Source organism: Chlorocebus sabaeus, chromosome 3, assembly GCF_047675955.1.
Source record: "Chlorocebus sabaeus isolate Y175 chromosome 3, mChlSab1.0.hap1, whole genome shotgun sequence".
Taxonomy (NCBI): domain Eukaryota; kingdom Metazoa; phylum Chordata; class Mammalia; order Primates; family Cercopithecidae; genus Chlorocebus; species Chlorocebus sabaeus.
In genome coordinates, this window is record NC_132906.1 from 26,732,516 (window position 1) to 26,759,664 (window position 27,149).

A 27,149-nucleotide genomic window follows, 5' to 3' on the forward strand; every position below is an offset into this window, starting at 1 on the left:
GGGCTGGGACCTCTTCTCTGTATTTCCACAGCAGTTTTTTGTTTTGTTTTTAACTACATTGATGGCACTTTTCAAATTCTGCCTCATATGACAGTTATTCTTGTATGATGTATCTTCTCTATTAATTGGTAAGCTCTTCAAAAGGGCAGACGATGATTCCTTCATTGCCACAGCCCATGGATCAGAGTAAAACACAACGTATTTATAGAAAGCATCCTTAGAACCCAGCTTTGTGTATATTAGAACTGGCCTGTACCAAAGATCCCTCTCTTTCTCCTTCATCCTACCAGGAAACACCTTTTCCATATTTGCCCCAAGTTTCCTGGAATAAAAAATAAAAGGAGAGGAGAAGAAAGAGGGATAGAAGAGAAAAAACGAAAAGGGACCAAGTACAGATGTGACTGCCCCTCACTGCACTACTCTAGGCCCCTTTCGTTCCTAGCAGAAGGGAAATCTTGTTAATGTGCAAAATCATGAAAAAGTCATCCTGGGCTTTTGAGTAGGACAAAACCTCTTTTCAGTGTCTTTCATCAATTTCAAGTATAATGAAACTCTTTAAAATTAGAATGGTGGGAACACAGGCCATTCTGTTTATCTGACATCAGGTTAAGACATAATTGCATGTATGTCATGGAAATTACCACATTCAAAGAAATGACGTGCAGGATTCAATTTGGATGAAATATAAGATTAACATAATATCATATTAGTCAATCAGAAAGTCCTTCAAGATTTAAAAATAAATCAAGATTAATTACTATTGTATACTACTACTAAAAAGTCTTTTGAATTTTTTAGCATTGTAGGAGATGGTTGGCTTTTTTTTCTTACATTATTTCAATGTGATGCATACATAACAGAGAAAACTAGCATCCCCAATTTGCATGTATAGTTTGTGCAATACATGTGGAGATTACCTTACCCTGTTATCCATGTGATTTCACCAGGCTATTAACAATAGGTTGATATATATACTTAAAATAACAATTCACAATATACATACAGAAAGCCATACCCATGATGTGATAAAATGTATTCTAAATGACAACAGCAATAATAACAGTAAAAATAAAGTTATTCTGTGCCAGGCACTAAGTGCCTCACCTTATCTCATTTAATCTTTATAATACCCAAATGAAACAGGTTAATCATTGCCTCCATTTTATTCACTCATTTCAGTAATGTGACCAACAGTCACCAACCAATCAGTGTCAGAGCCAGTATTAGAACCAGGACTATCCCAAAGCCCTTGTTTTGGGACCCTCCACTGTATTTCAGGGCTAGATACTTTAAGATTTTCTTGTGTACATTCTCAACAGTTTTATTTTATACTGACTGGCTGGGAGCATTCCCTCCAAACACTTTTGTACCTGATTGTTTTAAATTTCTGGAACCCAGTATTCAGTCATCTTTAATCCTGTTCCTTTTTGATCCTTGTAAAGTTGTCTTCTAGAGCAAAGTTAATGTGACTGGAAATATAAATACACAAATAAATTCTATTAGAGAAAAACAGAAGGAAAAGAATACACTATCTTGCACATTTAACAATCCATTCTTTATCTGTGAAAAATACAGTTTAAAAATTGTATCGTGCTATCTACTATTAAAAAGTCAGCAGCAGAGATGCTCTATTATAAAAATGTTAAAGTTATAAAAGGTAACTTTTGAATATCATACTTTATAAGCTTCAGGAGAGGGTTTAAACAAGCTGGACACTGAGACATATGAAAAAATGTACACTAAGGAGAATTTAATCTATAGTATTTCTATACAGAAAATAAAAGAGAATCCATGTGGAAATGTAAAAAAAAAAGCAAAACTTTCGAACTTTTAGAAGTATAGAAATATCTTCATGACCTCAGAGCAGTTAAAGATTTCATAAATACGACAAGAAAGCATAAACCACAAAGAAAAGAGCAGTAAATATGAACAAAGGGAAAAATATGCCACAGAATGGGGGTCGGTATTTGTAACATACATAATGGACAGCTTGGAAAGGATTCATATACAAAATATATAAACAATGCCTGTAAATCAATAAGACTAAAACAAACGACACAATTCAAAAGTGAACAAAGGATCCATGCAATTCACAGAATTAATAAACATATTAAAAGATACTCAAGTTCACCACATTATTTATCATAGAAATGCAACCACAATGAGATAGATCTCTTTTATCAGATCAGCAAAAGTTCAAGGGGGAAAATTCCCCAGTGCTGGCAAGGATGTAGATGAGAAGTCACACTCATATACACTGCTAGAAGGAATGTAAATTGGTACAATCACTCTACAGAACAGTTCAACAATATTTAGACCACAACAGTCTTTCTTTTTTTGATATGTATACATAACTGAAACAAAAATTTCACAAAATAATTCGTACTCCTCCTACATGAGATGCTTGATATCTTTTCTATTTTTTCTACTTCATGCTATTTTATTCTACCCTACTCTATCCTATTTTATCCTGTTCAATTTCATTTTAAAAGAAAATGCTGATCTCAGCCCACTAATTTCCAGATCACTAACAAGTCCTGCAATTTTAGCAACACTGCCCTAGATAAACTCTAGAGCATACACACAAATATTCCCAATAGCAAAAAGCAAGAAAGAGCAAGCGAATTGGTCAACAGAACCAATGAACTGTGGCATATGCATACTATGCAGCTATTAAAACAAATTATCTAGAATCAAAACAGGTATATCTACAAAATAGTGTTCACCAAAATCACTAAGTCACAAAATGATACATATGGTATACTATTTGATACAATTTTAAAACATGCAGAAGACAATACCATTTTAACATGTTATGGATACCAACATATGCCTGGCTAGCCTTTGATGGGAATTTTTTCATGGGTAAGTTTTGGTGGAGGGAATACCAAAGATAAAAGGTCCCATGTAACTGTCAATAAACTGGTGTGCTACAGCTTTTCCGTCTGACAAGATGGCTTTCAAGACTTTGAGCTTAAATTAATCATCTCAGGATGGAGAGATTAAGGTTACCCCATGTTAAAGAAAATAAACTCTTAAAATGAGAATTCTATCATTCTAATTTTGCCTTTACCAAGGACATGGAAATTCAATAAATGTTTGGTAATGAAAACTCATAAACTGTAATTTCTTTAGCCATCTATAAAATAAAATTGAATCAATACCCTAGGAAGGCCAGGCATAGTGGCTCACACCTGTAATCCCAGCACTTTGAGGATCACTTGAGGTCCCCAAAAGTTTGAGACTAGCCTGGGCAACATAGGAAGACCTCATCTCTACAGAAAACTTAAAAATTAGCTACATGTGGTAGTACACACCTGTAGTCTCAGCTACTCGGGAGGCTAAGATCGGTGGATCGCTTGAGCCCGGATGTCAAGGCTTCAGTGAACCATGATTGCACCACTGCACTTGGCCCAGGTGCCAAAGATCTTATCTCGAAAAATAAAAAATAAAAAAATAAATAAATTTTTAAATGAGCTATGATCACACCACTGCACATCAGCCTAAGCAACAAAGCAAGACTTCGTCTCTAAAAAAATAAAAATAGGCTGGGCACGGTGGCTCATGTGTAATCCCAACACTTTGGGAAGCAGAGGCGGGAAGATTAATTGAGGTCAGGAGTTTGAGGCCAGCCTGGCCAACATGGTGAAACCCCATCTCTACTAAAAATACAAAAATTAGCCAGGAGTAAGGGTGTGTGCCTGTAATCCCAGCTACTTGGGAGACTGAGGCAGGAGAGTCACTTGAACCGAGGAGGCAGAGGTTACAGTGATCCAAGATTACACCACTGCACTCCAGCCTGGGTGACAGAGTGAGACTCCATCTCAAAAAATAATAATAATAAATAGATTTTTTTTAAATAGGAGGATTAAATAACATTCCAATGAGTAGTATTTATACTATTGTCCCTGTAAGAAAAATCCAAAATAGGAAAAATAATGTTTAATATCAGTGTATTAAAATGGCAAAAATGTGCTTAGGGTCTAAATCTGCTTACAAACGTCCCCTTTTCTGCATAGGAGGGCAATGTTTCTTGTAGAACCAGGGCAAAAGCTGGCAACAGTATTGGGAAGATTTTCTTCACAGTGACAGTGTTACAGCATAAGATCATCTCACACGATCTTATTATGGGATGACAGTAAGATTATCTTACTATGTATTACTTTATTAGTTTTTCCCTTATATGTTTGTTTTGGGATATATGACTTGGCTCATATATATATGATATATAGTTATTTATATTAAAAGGTGCTTTGTTCTTTGCAAAACAATCTCTTATGTATTTCCTCATTTTATTAAAATGTAACCTAAAACTATTTTTACAGAATCTTACTGTACTAATATCTGCCTTGCAATATAAATAGAAAACAGAATGATAAGTACCCTCTCCCAGCAGAAGCTCCCACCACTGATCTCTGTCTTTAAAGGTTCCAAATGGGACACTCAGGGGCCAGTATTTCAAGTGTGCACAAAAGTAATGTTTCAAAGCCAAATATATATCAAGTAAGGTAATCTGTCACATGACATTTCCTATTTCAGCTGTTTTCCTAATTGTATGGCTCAATAATTTATTTTTAAAGTAACCCTGTTTGGGGCAGATAACTCCTTATTTCCATATATTCTATGCTGAGAGTTTTCTCTACACTCTTAAAAACTATGCAGTTGAAGACTACTGAACAAGGGGACACTCTTTTGATAATGTGATAAACACGTTCATTCTTAATCTTCACATAAAGTCAAATAATTCATTTCCCTGTGTAAAACATAAAACAGGCAGGTTGTACATATTATTTTTGGTAAAGTAATCAGTATTAATCAGTGTATCTGCTACACAATGTGTTATATTACTTGGTAATACCTCTGACCTAAAAAATGAGTTAAGCTGCTTACGGGACATAGGTTCATTTGCCTAATTCATTCAACAAATATTAATTCAGTGCCTGCAGTAGGCACTGAATTGAAAGCAAATACATGACAGAAAACAGAATAATGTAGAGCAAAACAATATCCAGCTCTTAGGGGCTTGTGTCCACATTACCCCAACCCAATCGTAGGTTTTAAGCGCTGATATTTTGCAGTTAATCACGGGCTTCTAAATGCTAATAATTCTTCTTTAGCAGTGATTCCAGAAGAAGGGGTGAAAAAGAAATGGTAATTCCTGCAGAGAAGTCCCAGTGTTACATATTTTAAAATTCAACTTAATGAGATCAACTCTAAAGCTATGCTTGAGAAACACATTAATATTTTTTAGTGTATGTGCTGCCGAAGCGAGCATGAGAAACACATTAATATTTTTTAGAATTCTCTCAATATAGAACTCTATGCTTAAAATTATCCCATCTGGGTGGGCAACACATTTGATGATGCTTTTATAATCAAAAGAAACAGGAAATTAAATAATATCTATGTCTTTTAGGGTACCAGCATGCAGTTTACAGCATCAGTGTGTTAATGAGCTGCAGACCACATAAATTTCAACAGGATAATGATGGTTCCCAAATATATGCTTAGGTGAGTCATTAGATAGTATCTTTAATAGCTTTTTAAGGGTCATCTTCAAGTTATAAATAATATAAATACATATACAATAATAAAACATGATCCCAATTTTCACTTGCCAAAAAGGATAATGTTGGCTGCAATGTTAGCTCCACTTAAATGAGATGTCTAAAATCAATGACAAATAACAGTAAAATACCTACATGGCTAATTAAAATGGAACAATTATAAACAGTATGGACAAAACTAAAACACTAAAAGCATAACTAAAACTAGCACACAACCTCAGAGGAAATGATATTGCCATATGTTCATGAAAAACAGAAAACTGTTGTGTAGAATACAGAAACACTGTTGCTATTTTAATTATTTGTTTTTTTAAAAAGTTTTCCAAATTTCAACAAGAGTGATGAGTCAGATCTTCAGTACAAAGCAAAGCAGTATTTAATTGAAAAGATTACTGAGCTTGACAACTTCAGTCTTTTCAGCCACACACAGTGAAAGTGTCATTTTCAAATATGAAAAATAATCAACACAAATGATAAAAATATTTTTAAGTTGTTATATTAACTAATGTGAGTTGAGACTTGAGATCTCATTTGTAAATCCATTTGAAATCTAGGTCCTTATAGATTTAATCCAATTTTTCAAAAAAAAATCTTAACACGCCTGTTACAGAGATCCTAATTGTTAAAGATCTTTGGCCCACAGCATACCTATCCCTTCAACATGGCAGGCCCTCTTGGCCTTGGCTCATTTCCACTTGAGATTGGTTTTGTTCAGTATTATATACAGGTACACATGCAGCATAATACAGGAAATATTATAATGCACTCAAAATTTGTTTTATTCACATACTGTCTCCTACCGGTACTTGTTAGTTCTAAACATCTTCCATAGGGAAATATACATAAGAGATATTAGCTCAGGCCAATTAGCAAGGCTGAAGACGTAAAAGAAACTCACTCTAACGTCAGATTAATGCTGAAAAATTATTATGGTTTAAGTTTCCTGGAAACCTTCACGTTGCTAGAATGTGATCACCATGTGAACTGGACACATGCTCCTTCCAGACAATGAAAGCTGGAAGTATCATTTCAACCTTCCATTGATGGACAGTATCAATATCCCTTACCAGGAGGCAAGCTATCCACTCCTTTGAAGTAAAATCTTCATGTGGACCTCTCTTTCAGTCTTTAACAAGAGTCCTTAATGTCACTCTGTAACCCCAATAATTCCTGGTCTCCAATCTCCCTTTTCCTGGACAATTTTAACCTGTAGCAATATTTATTTATTTATTAGATGGGGTTTTACTCAATTGCCCAAGCTGGAGTGCAGTGGTGTGATCAGGACTCACTGCAGCCTCAACCTTCCCAGCTCAAGTGATCCTCTCACTACAGCCTCCCAAGTAGCTGAAACTACAGGTGTGTGCCACCACACCTGGCTACTTTTTGTTTGTTCGTTTGTTTTTCTGTAGAGACAAAGTTCTGCCATGTTGTCCAGGCTGGTCTCCAACTCCTAGGCTCAAGAAGATTTGACTGCCTCGGTCTCTCAAAGTGCTGAGATTACAGGTGAGCCACCACGCCCAGCTTGATTTGTAGTAATTTAAATCCAAGTAAACCTCAACAGTAGCAGTATCTTGGGGCATTTAAATTTCACTTTAATCAACTGATAAAACCAAACTTGAATATGACAATTTTGTAGGGCATAAGCAAATTCCATGGATTCCTTACATTTATGGTCCTAGATTAATAATATTTTGGTGTTTGAACACCAAATATTTGTGATCTATGTAAGTAAAGAACATGAGGGGAAACACACTTTACTTTCTAAAATTATTCCTCTCCATCACCCTCTTTCTCTAAGCCTTCTTTAATTATGGATTGAAATTTAGTTAGGTTTATCCGGTTCATTCCGATACCTCTAAGAGAGGTCATTTAATACCTTATAGCATAATATCACACCGGGTGATTTAAGCTCCTCTCCTACACAGTTTCAAAAACAGAAAAGCAATGAACATTCGCAAAAAAGATCTTCACTAGTCATTCACAGTCAGAGGGACATTTGGAAGCAATCGCAAAAAACGGTGGAGACAACATACAGTTTTTCTCAGCACAATTTACATAGTTGTCTGGCTAGTCTCTTCCTTGTAAAAGTCCAGTGTCTTCATTTGATGCGCTAAGTTAAACTGTAAACTCCTGAATAATCTGAACTCTTATTTGGGAAAAAAATGTTTTTTCACCTATATACTATAAAAAATGGTGACATTTATCACAAGGGTCATGCTGTGGGTTCCCACAAAAGACATTGTAGAGCGTGATAAAGAACGTTTTCTCCCAGAAGAACATTTATCTCCAAAACCCAGTTCTCCATGTTAAACATCACCTTTGGTTTATCCTTCAGACTCACCATATCCATGATGTTTAAAATTGCAACCCATACCTGCACTCCCAATTCCCTTTCTCTGTTCTCCTTTTTCATAGCGTTTGTAATTTTCTAACCGAATAAGCAGATATGGTTTTTAATATTCTTTGCTAGAATGTAAGCTCCAGAGGGAAGGAATCTTTGTCTCTTTTGTTCACTGATACATCCCAAGCACCAAGGACAGGACCTGACAGAAAATAAACTTTTGTTGAATAAATGAATGAATCTATGTTGAGTTCAGTACAAAAATATCTCTGGAGTAAGTTAGTTTCCCATTTTACTTCCACAATTAACAAATACCTTCTGAGCTTCAATTATGGTGGAGGTAGATTGATCATACCCTTACAAATACATAATATCAGATGGTGATTAAGTGCTACAAAGCCAAACTAGCAGTACAAGAGTTTGGAGAGCCAGCCATTTTAGGTGAGGTAGTCACCTCTCTGAAATGATGGCAATTGTTTCAAGACTTAAACGAAGTTCTGTGCCATGCAGGTTTGGGAGGAGAGGGAAAGTGAGCATTGAACATACTGGAAATATCAAATGCAGAAGCCCTGGGGTGAGGGTCTGCTTGGTGAGCCCAGCAAGAACAATAAGGCCTGAGTGGTGGAAGTGGGGCATGCAAGAACCTATCATTCTTGTTGCTTTTACCTGCTGCTTAATAACATGCATGTACTGTCTAGCAGGAAATAAAGAGATTACATTTTAGCCAGAGTACTCATTCTCTGAGCCTAAATGGCTCTTCCAGCCCCCAAATCTGTATCAGCACATCATATAAGATTACAAGGCACACAGTAATGACACTGTTAGAAACTCTTCACAGTAGCCTCAGCAGTCACGAAACTGACTTAACTAGGACCCCCCGTCTAGTAAGGTATAAAGCCCAGCAGGAACACAATACTAGGAAGGTGCAAAGCCAGGAGGCTAAATAAACGTTAAACAGTGACTGTCACTTTCGAGTGTGGGGGAAAGAGCAATGATCCAGAGCACTGTTTGTGAACTCAACCACTTTTATTCAGCTCTAACAAGGTAAGTCGCCAAGCGCGGTACAAAGTAGCTCCACGAAATGCATTTTGTTATAGTCCTGGCCTCGAACTGTTGCAACATTTTATGTCATTTTTGCAAAGAACAAAAGCAAAAAGTTCATTCTAAATTCGCCTTCCAACTCAGTTCTTTCTCCGCCAAGACGGAGCGCTTGGAAAGTTTTCAATGTCTGAAAACCTCTATTTCCAGGGCTGAGCAGATCAGTCATGTTGCGGCTTAAGACGCTCGGCGATTTCTTCCCCTCCCTCCACAGTTCCAAAACAGCTTCGCCTAACAAAGTCAAACTTTCCGCGCTATTCCTGGACATCAGGACCAAATGTCGAAAGCATATACTGCCACTGAGTTAACGAGCCGGTCTGGGGCCCGGGACCTGTGGTACTAGATTTATGGGACTGGAGCCTAAGGGTCGAGGCGACAGAAATGAAAACATCAGCAACCTATGCAGTGCTGCGAGTTGGTTATGTAGGCGAAACTCCAGGCAGGACGATCCCCCGGGACCCGTGACGGCCCCCTCCCCCGCCCCAGTCGCACCGGACGCGGGAGCTTAAGTTGAGAGCGGCCTCTCGGCAGGTGATCACCCTGGAATGACGCCAAACGGGACCCCTACCAGAGGACTCGCGCATGCGCAGCGCAGCCTGGGCCGGCGCTGGGGCAGGATGTAGTCCCAGAGCAGCGCGCCGGCCCCACGCCAGCGGAATTGCACATGCGCAGGGCAATCTCTGCCCGCGGCCTGGGCTGGGGTGTAGCTCCAGAACCTAGCCCCCAGCTCCCGCCAGCAGGTTTACGCATGCGCGGCGACGCCTAGGCCTGTGGCACGGTAGTGGCTCTACTCCCCTGGGCCCCTCAGCGTTTTCTGGCGGGGAGGTCGGGCCGCAGGGCGGGGAGGGATGGCCTGCCCCAGGGGTACCTGACAGCATCCCACGTCACGGCCGCGATCCCCCTCGGCCTCCCACACGACTCCTCCACCCTCTTACCTCCGCGCAGGCCGGAGCCTCGTCCGCTCCGCCTCCTGGGTAGCGGTTACTGCACGGTCAGGGGCCCTGCGCCGCGACGAGTTGGCGCCTCCCCCTGAAACGGCCCGGCCTCGGCGGGATGCGCTCGGGTGCCCGACCGACAGGGAAAGGAAGGGAGCGCAGACGAGGGGAGGGGGCTGGCGACGGCGCCTCGCCCCTCCTCTCCTCCCTGGGCTGCCCACCGCCGCCCCTCCCCTTTCTCGCAGACGCCCCCTCCCCTCGTAGTTGACCCCCGGGAGTGGACGCCGCAATCTCCAACTGGGGCCGTCTCAGCTTTTCCAGGGAATTCCTCCGTGGGTCACCCCCACCTTCTCAAGGGTTATATTCTCGCAAATCTCTGGAATTTGTGGATACCCGTTCTAGAAGAATGAGGCGTGTGTGATGCTGAGAGCAACCTTTTCCACAGCCCCTCTCCTCCAGCCTGCCCCAGCTTTTCTTCTAGTGGTGGCCCCTCCATCTGGGAACTCCGACGTTTTCACCCCATTGCTTTGGGGCGGAAGTCCTGTAACCCCCTATAGTACAAATGCTGAAATAATGAGGGATGTGTGCTGGGGGGTTCGGTGGGGGTGACCTCAGTTACCTTGGGGCCAAGGGCTTCAGTAACAGCCACCTTCTCCCCTTATTATTATAATATTTTGCAGTAATTTATTATATCACACTGCACTTCTGTTGGCCTTTGTAGGTTTAAGTAAAATGCAACACAACTTTGCAATGTGCAATAATTTCTTCCACTGCACTACACTTAAATTGACGTGAGTGGGTTTTGGTAAAATGCTCAACAGTTAACTGTTATTAGCTACTCCTATGAAGTAAGCTGCTTGCTCTTATACTGGCTGTTTCATGAGGACACTGGTTCCTCTCCAGTGTAGAGCCAAAAGTAGTAAAGCCAGATAGAAAAACTGAGATTGCAAACCACAGTGACCGTGTCAGTCTGTTTCGTCTGGCTTTTGTCATTTCTTCGGAAAAACATCATTCTGAAATGTGTAACTGCCTTTCTGCTACAGACGGCAGACATTGATCTCCACTCTCTGAGCATAGCCCACTGAGCCTCACAAGGAGGCGCGCAAGATGGTATACAGGTATTTCTCCTAGAGCTCTAAATAGAAGAAAAAGTAAGTATACATTCACAGGACGTTGCAGAGATAGTACAGAGAGGCATCGTGTGCCTGCCCCAAGTTTCCCATTGGTTACATCTTATCAATGAAAGAAATTTATGAGTTAAACGTTTGCTCTCAGAAAAAGCTCACTTCAGTGATGATAGCTGGCTTTTTTTTTTTTTTTTTTTTTTTTTTTTAAGCACCTATTGTGTGCCGGGAGCTTTATCTTATTTGGAGCTCACAATAATCTCATAAAGCAAGGATTATCCTTACTTTACAGATAAAGCAACTCAGGCCCCAAGAGATTAAGTTTCTGTCATCAGCAGCCATGGCAAGATCTGTTTGCCTTGCACACTTGGTCTTTTCCACATTATGGACAGCTGAAGTTCATGCAGGCCTTACACTGTGCTTCAAGTGAAGCCTGACAATTAGCTAACAATAAAAACATGTCTTAGTGTTTTGAAAACTGATATTATCTCAGAAGTTAAAACTTTTAAATATACCTATAAAAGAATGTGTTTCACTAAAGATTTCAATTTTATGTGGGTCCAACAGTTTTTTCCAGGGCGGTCAAAGTTTAGAGTAAGAGGTAAAAATGTCGCAATCACATATAAGTTTCCTTCAAAATTTTTGGATAATTTGGTCTACTAAACTTCACTGTATTGCTGAATTCAGTAGACTAAAAAATTGGACTCTGAGAGAGTACAGGTTAGTATTTCAGGAGTTAAAGTTCCCCTCACCACATCTCCCAAGTTTACCTATGTCTGGACCTGTGCACTCTGTATTCCCTTCCGTTACTGGGAATGAGCTGTGCATGCTCTTATTTAAGTTCAACTCTTCCACCTTTGTATTAGATCCTGTCTTCCTTACAGTCTCAACTTTTTCACTCGGGTAGTTGTCAGCTCTCAATCCTACATTATTAATTTTTATCTCTATGCTGGATCTTTCCCATAAGCATATTCATATTGTGCAACATTTGCCTATCTTTTAAAAAGTTCCTTGATTACATGTTTCTTCCAACGTATTATCTGGTCTCTTCCAAAATGTCTTAAAAGAGTCATTTATGCTCACTGTATCCTCATCCCCTCCTCCAATTTTTCTTTTTCTTTCTTTTGTTTTTTTTTTTTTTTTTTTTTTTTGGAGATAGAATCTTGCTCTGTTGCCCAGGCTGGAGTGAAGTGGCTCAGTCTCAGCTCACTGCAACCTCTGCCTCCCGGGTTCAAGTGATTCTCATGCCTAAGCCTCCGAAGTAGTTGGGACGACAGGTGTGTGCCACCATGCCCAGCTAATTTGTGTATTCTTAATAGAGATGATGTTTCACCATGTTGGCCAGGACAGTCTTGAGCTCCTGACCTCAGCTGACCTGTCCGCCTCAGCCTCCCAAAGTGCTGAGATTATAGATGTGAGCTACCATGCCTGGCCCTCCTATTCATTCTTAAATCTATTTCAGCCAGGCTTTTGCCCCTACCCCTCCGTTGAAACTCCTCTTCGCAAAGTCACCAATGACCTCAGAATTGCTAAATCAGTGGTTACTTTTCCATCATCTCACTTGAACTATCAGCAGCATTAGAAACAGTTGCTTACAGCTGCCATCTTGAAGCATTCACCTTCTTCCCGTGGCCTTCAGGTGGCCCCTGTCTCTTGGTTCGTCCACCTCACTAGCAGCTTCATTGGCTCATCCTCCACTTCTCCAGCCATTGGCATGCCTAGAGTTTGGTTCTTGGACTTCTCTATCTTCTCATTCCCTTCGCAGTTTTATTTCAAGACATGTTTTTTTGTATTCAGCCTGGGGCCGTTCCTTCTCCACCCAACCCTCCATGTCCTGCCACTTCTTATGTCCTAACAAGTTCATGACATTACTTTTGTGAAACTGGGAGCCCTTGTCCTTTTCCAGCCCACAATGGGGACCCAGCTGCAATAAAGATCTTCCCTTTCTTCCCTTTTTAACCCCTCCAGTTACTTCTGCTTTGGGGTATCTTTAAGCCTTCTTTAGTTATCCAAAATCAGAGGAATTCATCTTACTTTTTTCTTTTCAGGTATACAGGCACCAAGGCCCTAATCACAAGAAAAGTTGGATGGGGCCATCTTTTGACTTTTTCTTGGAAATTCAGAAAGTCTAGTGATGTTTCAGGTAAGAGGAAAATGTTCTTTCTTTCTTCTTTGAGTCTCTAGAACAAAAATTTAGCACCAGTAAATTTCTACATCAGTCTGCTTGTTACAGATTGAATGCATGAATGAATGACTGCAAGCAGCCTGCACTTTGGTGCCGTATGTGCCATTGATTAGGTAAATGACCTTGGGTAGCACCTTAGTTTTCTAGAACTTAAATTCCTTGAGACTTCATTAAATTGGTGCACTGCCCAGCTCTGCGTTTCGTAGAGATATCAGTCACACTGCACCTTTACTGATACATGCTATTACCATGCTGTATAGCATTGTGCATCTCAGCATGGTATTAGAATTGGCGTTAGAATACAAAACTGATAAAGATGGTAATAGGCACATATACACTTACTGTGGCAATACTGAAAGAATGACAAAATACCAAGAAGTGATCAAAGAAGGCTTTCCAAAACAGATAACTTTAGCATTAAGTTTTCAGTGTGGGCTGGGTGCAGTAGCTCATGCCTGTAATCCCAACACTTTGGGAGGCAGAGATGGGCGGATCACTTGAGGTCAGGAGTTCTTGATCAGCCTGGCCAACATGGTGAAACTCCATCTCTGCTAAAAATACAAAAATTAGCCAGGCATGGTGGTGGGTGCCTGTAATCCCAGCCACTCGGGAGGCTGAGTCAGTGTGTATATAAGTTAGCTAAGAGAACAAAGGTCAGGGATGGAAGTGTTAGGGAAGGGAAGTATTCTAAGTAGAATAAGAAATGTGATGTGTTTGAGAATTATAAATTGCTCAGTAAGGCTGAAACAAAGGCTATATGGAGGGAATAGGGCAACGGGAGGAGATTAACCATTCATTCATGAATGGACACTAGGGATGATTCTGTATCTCGACAATTGTGAATAATGCTGCAGTGAACATGGGAGTGCAGATATCTCTTCAACGTACAGATTTCATTTTCGTTGGACATATACTCAGTAGTGAGACTGCTAAAAATAGTCCTATTTTTAATTTTTTGAGGACTTCTGCACTGGTTTTCGTAATGACTGTACTAATTTACATTCCCATCAACAAAGGTTCCCTTTTCTCCACATCATTGCCAACACTTGTTATTTTTCATCTTTTTTATAATAGCCATCTTGACAGGTGTGGGATGGTATCTCGTCGTGGCTTTAATTTGCATTTCCCTGATGATTAATGATGCTGAACTTTTTTTCATCTACTTGGCCATTTGTATCTCTTCTTTGAGAAATGTTTATTCAGATGCTCTGCCCATTTTTAAATTGGGTTGTTTTCTTGCTATTGAATTGTTTGAATTCCTTACATATTTTGGATATTAATGCCCTAACAAATGTATGGTTTGCAAATATTTTCTCCAACGTGCTAGCTTTTGTCTTCACTCTGTTGATTGTTTTCTTTGCTGTACAGAAGATTTATAGTTTGATGTAATTCTGTTTGTCTATTTTTGCTTTAGTTGCCTGTGCTTTGGGGTCATCTTCAAAGAAATCATTGCCCAGAAAAATGTCATGGAGTTTTCCCCTATGTTATAGTAGTTTTATAGTTTCAGTCCTTAAGTTTTAAGTCTTTAATTCATTTTTAGTTGATTTTTGTATTTGGTGTGAGAAAAAGGTTTCATTTCATTCTTCTGCATAGGGATATCCAATTTTCCCTACACCATTTTTTTTAAAGAGACTGTTCTTTCCCCATTGTGTTCACAGCCTTGTCAAAAATCAACCAACCTTAAAAAAAAAAAAGACAATTCTGTCATTGGTGACAACATGGATGAACATGGAGTTCATTAAGTAAAATGCCACATGATCTCATTCACATATGGAACCTTAAAGTGTTGAACTCATAGAAGTTGACAGCACAATGGTGGTTATTAGGCACTGGGACTGGGGAGGATCAGGGAGATATTGGTCAAAGAATAAAAAATTTCAGTTAGGTAGGAAGAATAAGTTCAAGATACCTATAGTACAATAGGGTGATTGTAGTTAATAACAATGTTTTGTATATTTACAAATTGCCAAGAAAGTAGATGTTAAATGTGCTCAGCAGACACACACAATGATAAGTATATGAGGTAATGCATTTATTACTTAGCTTGATTCAGCCATTCCATAATGTATCCATATATCAAAAGATCATGTTATATACCATAAATATATAGAATTTTGTTAATTAAAAAATAAATTTTTAAAAATTAATAGTTTAAAATAGCTTTTTTTTTTTTTTTTTTGAGATAGAGTCTCCTTCTGTTGCCCAGGCTTGAGTGTAGTTTCATGATCTCAGCTCACTGCAACATCTGCCTTTCAGGTTCCAGTGCTTCTCCTGCCTCAGCCTCCCAAGTATCTGGGACTACAGGCGCACCACCATACCCAGCTAATGTTTGTATTTTTAGTGGAGATCAGGTTTCACCATGTTGGGGCCTTGGGAGTCACGCCCTCCAAACCATAGTCTCATCAGACGGGTTTTATTTAGTGCTATATAACGTGACCTACTTTCCAACCTGACTCTGGCATAATATCACATGATAGATAAGGAAGGAAATCAAAATATTTTAACCCTAAATATATTTTCTTTGCCATATCTTGAAGTAGTCCTGCAAATGGAAAACCAATATTCTAAAGAGAATCCCCTTCCTTCTCTCTCCTTTTTCTTGTTTCAGGAGAGAATTACCTCTGATAAGAAACTTTTATAATCTATTCTCTCTGATGCCTGCTACCTGGAGACTTCATCTGCATAATGAGAACCTTGGTCTCTACAACCCCTCATCTTAACCCAGACATCCCCTTCCATTAGTTCTATTTGCATAATGGAAACCCTGGTCTCCACAACCCCTTATCTTAACCCAGACATTCCTGTCTATTGATTCTAGGGCTTTAGACAACAATTTAACTCTTTCAACCTATTGCCAATTAGAAAAACTTTGAATCTACCTATAACATGGAAGCCACTCCTTCCAGTTGTCCCATCTTTCTGGACGAAACCAATATACCCCTTACATGTATTGATTGATGTTTTATTTCTCCCTAAAATGCATAAAACCTAGCTGTATCCTGTATCCTGACCACCTTGGGCACATATTCGCACAATCTTCTGAGGGCTGCGTCATGAGCAATCTGTCACTCATATTTGGATCAGAATAAATCCCTTCAAATATTTTACAGAGTTTGACTCTTTTTGTCAACATTACAATTATTGACAACTTAAGTCATTTTTGCCCCATCCTACAGGTGAGATAGTGAAGACTTAGATTAGGTAACTTGCCTAAGGTCACATAAGTAGTAAGAGGTGGAACTAGGACTCAAATCCATCTTCGATTCCCATCTGGAGCTTTTCCACTGGACCTTGTGGCCTCTTTCCAAATTAGAGGTAAAGGTAAATGGGCCAAATAATAGAAGGCCTTGTCAATGTAACAGCAAGATGTATCATAGGATCTAACAAAGGATTTTAAGCAGGAGGACAACATGATGGCTCACCGTCATGCCAATGGGGAGAAAGGTGATCTGGGAGCCACGGAAACCACTTGAAGACACTATTGCATCAACCCTGGCAGGAAACCAGCTCTCCTTGAACTCAATGTGACAGTGGCATGGGCTTAAAGAGAGAGGAGAACATGGATTTGAGAAAATTTTAGGAGTTGAAATTAGCAAGACTAGATATAAAGAGTAGAAAAGGGCCAGGTGTGGTGGCTCACACTTGTAATCCCAGCACTTTGTGGGGCTGAGACAGGAGGATGATTTGAGGCCAGGAGTTCAAGACCAGCCTGGGCAACACACTGAGATCCTGTCTCTACACACACACACACACACAGAGAGATAAAAGAACTTGATGGGATGTGGTCTCATGTCTGTAGTCTCAGCCACTAGAGAGGCTGAGGTGGGAGGATCACTTGAGCCCAGGAGTTCAAGGCTGCAGAACCTTGATTGTGCCACTGTATTCCAGCCAGAGTGACAGAGTTTTCGAGACCCCACAACTCAAAAAAAAAAAAAAAAAAAAAAAAAGTAGATGTGCAACACTTGCAGGGAATAAAAAAAGAATAAAAAATAATGTGAACTTAGTAAGTCACTTAATATTCTCGGGGCCGCAAAAATCTTTACCTTTAAAAATGGAGGATTAGACTTAGTGTTTCCTTAATATTTTAAGATTTTTGCAAAGCCAACTAATACCAAAGCATGATAAAGATTGCACATTTTTTGCATATTGAGTAGGAAAAATATACTAAATAAAATGTAACAAATAGAAACTAGCAATAATTTTAAAAATATATTGTATGATTACCAAGATTGGGTTCCTTTCAGTGATGTAAATACGATTCAGTGTTAAGAAATTGATTAATATATTCCTCCATAATAATAGGTCAAAGGAATAGAAATGTTTTAATTGATGAGAAAAATGTTCGATTAATAGTCTGTAGTCATTTTTGATCAAAGAAATCTTTAGTAAGTGGCTACATATGCTGAAAGCTAGGTTCGTGCTTAATGGTTATAAATCAAAAATAAAATTCTAAGCCCCTCAACCATCTGAATGGACCCCTACTGTTGGCCAAGTGCACTCCAAGTTAACCTGAAAACCTAGTTCAGGCCATGATGGGAAGGAGGAGTCAGACATGCCTCCTTATACCCTCCTCCCTTTTGGAATTCAGGAAAAGCTAGCCAGAATTAACATTAACACATACCTTAACTCTGATAAGAAACATTTATAATTGTTAAATCAAGTTTAGCTTAAAGCTGCCTTCTTACATATTTTAAGTTTGGCCTAAAGGTTTTTCTGTGCATCATGAATTATAACAAGTAGAGGTGTATATGGAATACTATGCAGCCATAAAAAAGGATGAGCTCATGTCCTTTGCAGGGACATGGATGAAACTGGAAACCATCATTCTCAGCAAAGTAACACAAGAAAAGAAAACCAAACACCTCATGTTCTCACTCATAAGTGGAAGTTGAACAATAAGAACACATAGACACAGGGAGGGGAACATCACACACTGGGGCCTGTTGGGGATTGGGGGACTGGGGGAGGGCTAACATTAGGAGAACTACCTAATGTAAATGACAAGTTGACGGGTGCAGCAAACCAACATAGCACATATATACCTATGTAACAAACCTGCACGTTGTGCACATGTACCCCAAAACTTAAAGTATAATAATAAAAAATAAATTTAAAAAAAGAAAAAAAAAAACAAGTAGAGGTGTAAAGAAACTGTAGCCTACAATTGTGCCAATCACTGAGTTTTCCAAAATCTGATTTCCTTGAATGTACCCTTCATAGTTCCCTCAAATTGGTGTGATTGGATCTAGAGTCTTGGTTAGATTCAGGTTCTATTTTTTTGGCAAGATGAATTCCTAGATGGTATTGTGTCCTTCCACCAGGAGGCATATAATGTTGGGTTGTTTCTTTCTGTGATATTGGTAGTTGTTAGTGCTCAATACCTAGATCCATTAACTCAGCAGATATTGGAAATGGTCCTAACCCTATCATTTTCATCTTCATTTATTAGCTGACATACTTTTATAAAGGGAAACCTCCTTCCTCAATGATTTGATTTCCTAATGACATAGGAAAAGCATGATAAGCATTTGATTCTGTCTCCTAATTTGTCAGTTTTTATAATAATTTTATAATAATGGGTTGGACATTAGCAGTCTGCAATGGCCACTAATTGAGTTTGTTTGTTGGTTTGGTTGTGAATTCATGAATTTAAGCTTATTTTATTGCCCACAGGACTCTGCTTTTTGTGACAATCACAGAGGAGTAAGTCTGGCTTGTCTGAGACAGTCATATCAATTCATTCTCACTTCACAGTGTCTGGGGTGGCCATGTGACTGGTCCTAGCCATAGACATTTTGATAGGGACGGGGACAGAGAAATTCTAAGCAAAGAAGGGCAGGTCTCTGGTGAAGCCCCATCTCAAGCTGAAAAGCCTGAGACTGCAGCCCAAAGTTAGAACTTACACCACTGTTTCCCCGCTCGAATGTTGCCTTTTCCAAAGCATCTATGGCCCCACCCTGCCCCCCATCCTGTGCCTATAAAAACCCTAGGCTCAGCTGGCAGAGAGAGGAGAAGCAGCTGAATGTCAGGGACTATGACTGGACATCAGAGAGAAGTGGCCTGACTTCAGAAGGACAGCTTGATGGCGTAACTTTGGAGAAGAATCTGACTGGAGACTGCCAGACTTTAGGGGAAGATTACCTTCCTGTCTTGTCGCCTTTTCAGCTCCCTCTCTTGGTGATGATCACTTTCATTGGCAATAAAATCCATGCATTTACCATCCTTCAATTAATTCATGAGACCTAATTTCTCCTGGATGCTGGACTAGAGCTCGGGAGCCATGAGTGAGGATACAAAAAAGCTGTCACACTTGCCCTTTGCCCTCACTGGCAGAAGGCAGTCGCCTCATATGAAAAGGCAGAGGGCCCACTGAACTGTTAACACTCAAGTTGTCTGTATATAGCAGGCAAAGCTAAAAGGGCACTGTAGCACTGCCTCTTGGGTTTCAGGGGTTGCAGGCACCCCCACCAGCCCCCCAGATGCTGCCACAGGGCCTGCACAGAGTTCACTCCCGCCAGCACCAAAAAGCACTCGCCCTGGCTCCGGCTCACCTATTTGCTCCCTCCCATGAGGAGTGGAGTGCAGCAAATCCAGGTGAGTGAAGTTCACTCCTGCTGGCACAGAAGCAGCTGGCTAGTTCCAGCACCCGTGCACTCCAGTTCCTGCCCCGTTTGCTCGCATGCTGCCTCCCTCAAGGGGTTGAGAGCTTGTGGACTGAGTAAACAAGACAGCCCCTTTGCGAGTCCCACGAAGGGGTCAGGTAAATACCATGCTTCAATTTCATACAAGGAAGTCCACTAGGAAGCTTCTGAAAACACACGCCCACCTACCTACCCAGCTTCCCCTCTTTCCCTTCCTGCTTTTTTCATGTTGTCACATGAGGACTTGTTTGGAGAGGTGCTGCTGATTGGAACATCCCAATGGATACATGTGACACAAATGCACAATTGTGAACACTAATACTGCAGCGTTTTTGACAGGGAAAGCTGTCTAGGATGTGTTGCTGATAGAAATACAAGTCATAAAAACTATATATGTAAAATTGAACACGAGTGTGTCTATTCACACTGAGACCTGCTTGGAAATACTTAAATACTGAGTGATCATTTCTGAGAGTTGAAATATTGACTAATTTATTTCTCTCTTGTATTTTTATAATTGTTTAAGGTTTAAATTTTTACATGAATAATAATCTTTTTTAAAAAGTATGATTCCTATTTATCTCATGTTACTTATAATGGTTTTTTTTTCCCAAATATATAAGATCTCATAACTGGCATTACATGATTTTTTCCATGGCGTGATCATCAACAGGAAATGTTTTAATTCTAGAATAGCATTTACTGACAAATATTTTTGGAAACATTTAAGCATTTCCTGATCTGAAAATTTTTTTGATTTTTTTCTTTGTGTAGTTTATTGTTATACTTAATAATGCTTTCTAGTCCAGTGGAACACAGTCATCTTGTCGGAAAAAACACTTTCTGAAAGTTTTATAGAGAGACATTTTCTACTCACTAGAAAAATGAAATTAGTACATTTTTCACTTAGTGGTAAAAATGATAAGCAGTCTCCCTTTAGCCTACCTTTAAGAAATTTCAATTTCTTGGATCCATTTAATTCTCCTAAGACACTGCATATTCTTAAAACCAAAAGGATATTTTTAAAAAATCTCTAGGCTTCCAGAATAAAATTGAAAAAAGGTCTTCTTTCTTTTGTTAGTAACTCTTCAAATGGCTGGTCCTGCACAGGGGGTCAAGGCCAGGCTATCACAGTAGACAAAGGAAATAGGCTCAGTGCTGCGTGCCGTGCATTATGAAAGCTGTTGTGACAAATTTAACGTAAGCTATAAACTTACTTTCTGGATCTCATAAAGTCAAGTCAAAAATGCCAGAAAGAAACGTGCGGAGCCGAGGCTGGAGATGAATCTAGAAAGGCAGTTCCTTAAGGGCGTTGATAAATATTAAACAGAGAGCAGATATGCTCTGGAAGATGACATGAGGGGGACAAGTTGGATGTAGGGAAACAAATAGACATGGTTGAAGGAATCCAGAGGAATTTGAGTGGTGGTTTTGAGATGGAGAGGAGAGGAGAAAGCAGGATTTAGGCAAATACTTACATTGTATAGTCTCTTTGGTCGTTTCTCTCTTGTTTTCGCTTAGCATCATTGGAGTCTTCAGAAGGGTTAAACCGAAAACAAGATTTTTCTATCCATCCTTGGGTCAGAGCTCTAAAGGAGGAAAAGCTGGCTCCTGGCAACCAGCATGGAACTTGTAAAACTAAGCCAAGACATCTGCAGATTGTGTTTTGGTTGCACAGATCCACCTCTTCACTTGATGACTGACAGTAGGAATCACCTCCCCATACATGCAGATAAAGATGTGATCCTGACCCCAGTACAAAAACATCAATCCCAGGTCCATATTGGAGACTTGATATCCTCTCTCTGTTCTCCTTTTAGGGTCTTCAGTGGGGTGGTGTTCCTCACACCCTCACCTTGGAGTGTTCTTGTAACTTCTGGAATGGGCCTGATCATTTGCAGCCTTCCTACAAAACTGGCTCTTCACCCAAATTTCACTTTAGGGAACAGACTGTTCTGAAATCTAGTTGGAGGTCAGTTGAGTCCTTCTTAAGTTTTCTATGGAACAGCAGAAGCTCAAACCTGATCTTGCCATTCCAGTCTGAGTCAACGTGGGTCTGGAGATACTGTAGCAAAACTGCAACCTGGAAGGAAGTTTGGGGCTGTCTCCCCACCAAGCTGTTCAAAATCCAGAATCTCACGTCAGCTTTGGCTCATGAATGCCATCCCAGCTGTGAAATAATCACAATGCATAGGTCAGTGAGAAAGTTTAAGAGCCCCACCTAGAAGAAACGGTATTGAGTCTGTATTATTTAGAACCAGTGTCCATTTAATCCTCTCTCCTGAGATTCCTAGCTGGTATGCTAGTTCCTAGCTAGGGTTTGGGGCCTCAGACACAAGTCACTAGAGAAACCTTGGAAACGGATGTATCGTCTCATTTTGCAAGACCTGGTATAATGTTTCTAAAGCTCAGTAGTATAGTCTAAACTGATGATCTCATATACATGACAGTGGAGTAAGAAACAACATGAACATTTTAAATTTTTTTGTACTTTGAGATAATTACCCTTGTGATGGGTTTGAGGTAAACTCAGCTTCAGGATTTCCAAAATTAAAATTGAGAGAGAGGTCTATAGAGAATTTCTGGCCCTATCCCCTGGAGCTATGCAGCCTGGGGTATGGCCCATGGGACTGAAACCCTGTCCCAACATCACCACCCAAACGGCTGTTGATTCTATTCCCAGGGGACTTCTCAAGTCATTTGTAGAAGGAGAAATGAAGAGTAAGACAGGCAAATTTGGAGGCGATTATCAGTCAATAGTTTACAACTGGGCTGCCAAGTAGGCAGGACCTACACTATTGAGAAACCGGGAAGACGCAATGCAATGCTCCGGGCTCTGTGGCTATGCCCCATGCTCTCTTCTATTTACTTTTCACCTCAACCCACTTCTATTTCTGATCTCTTTCCACAAGATTGACAGGTCTTTCTTTCGGACTTCTCTTCGATTAGGATTTAGCTTTTCCTTGGCTCACTCGGGGTTTCAATGTCCTAGAATGCTTTCCCAGCACACCCCTGTATCTCAGCATTTTCCATAGCAGTCTGTCTTTCCTCGTCACCTATGACCCAGCACTGCCACCTACTTCATTCATGGGAATGTCCAGGCCCTCATTTAACCAGTCTTCCTAGTTCCCTGTTCCCTTTCCTTCCCCACTAGGACCACTTGAACCACCTCATGGATCAGATATGTCTCCCACATCTTCCAAAAAGCTCAGAGGATTTTCTGCCCCAAAGAGACAATCCTCAGGAAGCCTGCTGGTCCCCTCCCTTTTTCTTTCAGTGTTTGGGACTTGAAGAGGATTATTCTGATGCTTTCTAGGCTCGTCAGAGGATACAGGCCTATGGATCCCTATGAATGCATCCACCGTGAAATGGAGAATCGTGTTTTGAAGATAATGCTAGAAAGCTGACACCACTAAGTCATATAATTCTCTTCTGTTCACAGAATATGATCAAAACTATTTTTTAGATACAAAGTTGATGTTTTTAGCATTGTCCCCCAAACTCCTGTCTCAGTGTATCTCCTTTACCCTCAACTGATTTGGCTTTAGGGTATAAATTAGTGGTAAGACATGTATATGGCAAGTGATTAGATATGCAGAACCATGGCAACAAGAGCTTCTGTTAAGGAGAAAAGGAACTAACATTTATTGAGCGCTATGTACTAGGTACCATGTGCCATTAACCATAGTGATAATGACAATATTGAAGCATGCATATTATGTGTAGGCATTGCTCTAAGCCCTTACATATGACCCATTTTAAGCCTCACAATAACTCCATGAGATGAGCACTGTGTCACTGTCCTCATTTTATAAAAGAGGGACTTAAAGAGGTTGAGTAACTTGTTCAAGATGAACTGAGTACCAAGCCCAGGTCTGTCTGAATCCAGCATGTTTTTACAGTATATTTTTAAAATGGATGAAACTTCCTATGGATTTAAAACTTCAAAGTTTTAGAAAATGAAGAGCTGAGTCACGTGGCATAACTTGGACCTGCTATAGTTAGATAATGATGAGATAAATGAGTTTTGACTGAGATTATCCATATTATCTCAATTTACTACATTTAGGCTATGAACACAGATTTCAATGGAACTCAAGTGACCATTTCATGAGAATGTATAAATTGCATCCTTTCATTTCATCTGTGTTTGTTGCTACAATATCAGAAGGCTTACATGGCTAATTCTATCTTAATATATAACTAGTCTTAATAGAAAATTTCTATTTAAATCCAGTAGGTAAAACACATATACAACCTCTTATTTAAAAAATTAAGGCCAGGCTGGGTGTAGGTGCTCATGCTTGTAATCCCAGCACTTTGGGAGGCTGAGGCAGGTGGATTGCTTGAGGCCAGGAGTTCGAGACCAGGTTGGCCAACACAGAGAAAACGCATCTCTATTAAAATACAAAAAAATTAGCCAGGCATGGTAGTGTGTGCCTGTAATCCCAGCTGCTCGGGAGGCTGAGGCAGGAGAATCGCTTGAACCTGGGAGGTGAAGGTTGCAGTGAGCCGAGATTATGCCACTGCACTCCAGGCTGGATGACAGAGCAAGACTCTGTCTCAAAGAAAAAAAAAAAAAAATTAAGGCTAAGCGCAGTGACTCTTGCCTATAATTCCAGCACTTTGGCAATCCATTGAGGCCAGGAGTTCGAGACCATCTGGGCAACATAGTGAGACCCCCATCTCTAGCACCTTGGAGCGTTCTTATAATTTCTGGAATGGGCCTGGTCATAACTGGGTGTGGTGGTGCACATCTGTAGTCCTAGCTACTAGGGAGGTGGAGGTCAGGGAGTCACCTGAGCCCACGAGTTTAAGGCTGCAGTGAGCTATGACCCTCCCACTGCCCTTCAGCCTGGGTGACAAAACAAACCCTATCTCAAATAAATAAATAAATATCTGCTTTTGGCATTTTGGAAAAAGAATAAATGAAAACCTACTCATATTTGCTTTTTTGTTTCAAACCTTTTTTAGCCAGGCATTTAAGACTCAGGCTGAGTGTAACCTTTGCCCTTGCCTTCTGGGGGCAAAACCACAGGTATAGGCCAGCCCTGGTGTTCGTGGGAGGATTGTGCCATTCAGCAGTGTCAGGTCATGAAGCACAGATTCTCTCCAACAGTGCTTCATAAATACACCACGTGAATTTGGGAATGCAGTCTGTTTAATTTAAAATTAGCTTATTTCTCCAGAAGATTTTCTCTTTCCTATGAAAACTGTTTTATCTCTCAGGCGTTTTAATTTTTTATATTTTTTAATATTTGTCTCAGTCTGTTCACTTAAACTCCTGAAATGAAATCACATTCTACACTGATGGAATTGGTCTAAGAAATACACATGTTCTCTATATTGAGTAAATGTACATTACTAACTCTATTTTAAAACACACTTTCATTATAAAAAAGGAAATAAAATAGGCATTATAGGCATAGATTATCACATACACAAAAGAAATAATTCATCCTCAGTTAAGAAATCTAGGGGGAAAAAAAAACGTGTATTTTCTCTCACGATTAACTGTAAGCTACCCTGCCTTACAAAGCCATCATATAAACTATTCAGAGGGAAGAGGTTCAATAGTTCTATAATATAGTCTTGGTGAGGGTGTGGGAAACAGGCATTGCTGGTGGGAGTGTACACTGAAATCCCTTCTTTGTAGTGCAGTTTGGTAAAATCTGTCAATATTTAATATGAACATACTTTTACATCTTAATCTTATTTCTAGGAATTCATTCTGTCATGAACTTGGCATCCCTGCAAAAGCTGCCAAGCCAAACCCAGTTTTTTCCATAATTTTCTTCTGACTCAAAAATGGTATTCTCAGTCATTGTTAGGCCCATTTTTATTTCTCCACACCATCCATTCAACACTTTCACAGTGGTAGGAGAATATGAATTGCCCAGTTCTGGGGTGGTGATTTAATCTTAGTTTAAAGATAGAAAACAGAACATAGTATAGTGGACTGGGGAAGCTATTGGGTTATTTGGTCTTGTTATTGTTGTTCTTGTTTCCTGCCCAGCACATTTGGTCCCAGTATGCCATTTGTCTTGGGGAACATTTTCCTAACTCCATATGGTCTGGATGGGGTTGAGCTATGGTCTGAATGTGTCCTCCCAAATGCATGTGTTGGAAACTTAATCCCCAATGTTGGAAGATGGTGACTTTTGGGAGGTGTTCAGGTCATATAGGCTCTGCCCTCATGAATGGATTCATGCCATTATAAAAGGGCTCGATGGAAGGAGTTTGAGCCCTTTTGTCCTTCTGTCGTCTGCCATCAGAGGACACAGCAAGAAGACCTTTACCAGATTGCAGATGCTTGTGCCCTGATTTTGGATTTGCCAGTCTCTAGGGATGTAAGAAGTGAATTTCTGTTCTTTCTAAATTACCCAGTCTCAGGTATTTTGTTATAGTACCACAAATGGACTGACAGGATGTCAATTACTTTCTGGCCACAGGACGGTCATGTGATCCAGACTGGGTCACTCATGGTTCGTTATATGCTTGATACACTGATTGGTTTAAGAATGGCCACATGATTCAGCAGAAACAGCTTTCCTTTGAATTAATACACAAATGTGGTGAGTGAATTGCTTTTCTGCTGGGATGGTTGAGCTGGGAGAATGTGAATCTGGGGCTACCAGTGGGTGCCTTCCCTGGTTGCATGGAGGAACCCTGTCTTCAGTGGAAAGGAAAAGAGTGAGGCCAACAGAAAGAGGAAAACAGAAGCAGCCATGGATAGAGAGAGAGAGAGAGAGAAAGAAAGAGAGAGAGAGAGAGATTGAAGGGCAGGGAGAGAGAAGGGAAATGAGAGAGAAAACAATGTTATTTACTATGCCTAAATCTAAATTCATTCCCAGACTTCCCTGTTTTATAAGCCAACTTACTTTCCTTTTCTCTTCCTTAAGTTAGTTTGTCTTGAGTTTCTGAACTTGCAAGTGGTAGAATCCAGACTTTCACCTGTCTCCTCCTTTTCTTTGAATTCCATCAAGAATCTACTCATATAATGCCTTAGTGAACAATGTACACTTTACTGAATATTTCACAGATAAGAAAAAAGAGAAGGTTGGCAAGCTATTTGCACAGAATACAGTCTGCAGATCCCCACTGTCATTTCTCATCTCTCCTTGCCCTATCCTGCTACAGGTGTTTTTCCTTCTGATCCTTCCACCTCACAGCCTCCAGCCTCTTTGGTTCCTTCTATATGTAAAACAATTTAGCTACCATCTTTTATTACCAAGCAGTCCCTTGAGATTTTGACTTT

General features: G+C 40.0%; 2 protein-coding genes across 15 annotated transcripts in view; one reads left to right on the forward strand and one right to left on the reverse strand.

The window, feature by feature from the left end:
• RCBTB2 (RCC1 and BTB domain containing protein 2) overlaps positions 1-10,080 on the reverse strand; it is a 44,841-nt gene extending 34,761 nt beyond the window's left edge. For 2 of the 5 annotated variants that reach the window (XM_007960384.3, XM_007960386.3), the window contains exons 1-2: positions 9,942-10,080; positions 1,371-1,469 (exon numbers count right to left, since the gene is read on the reverse strand). The gene's annotated coding sequence lies outside the window, so the exon portion shown is untranslated. Of the gene's footprint in view, positions 1-1,370; positions 1,470-3,317; positions 3,434-9,941 lie in introns of all 5 variants that reach the window. The other 3 variants (XM_073014069.1, XM_073014080.1, XM_007960387.3) reach the window with 3 other exon arrangements.
• CYSLTR2 (cysteinyl leukotriene receptor 2) overlaps positions 9,493-27,149 on the forward strand; it is a 179,017-nt gene continuing 161,360 nt past the window's right edge. For 8 of the 10 annotated variants that reach the window (XR_005236485.2, XM_073014124.1, XM_073014098.1 and 5 more), the window contains exons 1-2: positions 9,493-9,784; positions 13,114-13,208. The gene's annotated coding sequence lies outside the window, so the exon portion shown is untranslated. Of the gene's footprint in view, positions 9,785-10,699; positions 12,343-13,113; positions 13,209-26,343; positions 26,467-27,149 lie in introns of those variants that run through there. The other 2 variants (XM_073014107.1, XM_073014109.1) reach the window with 2 other exon arrangements.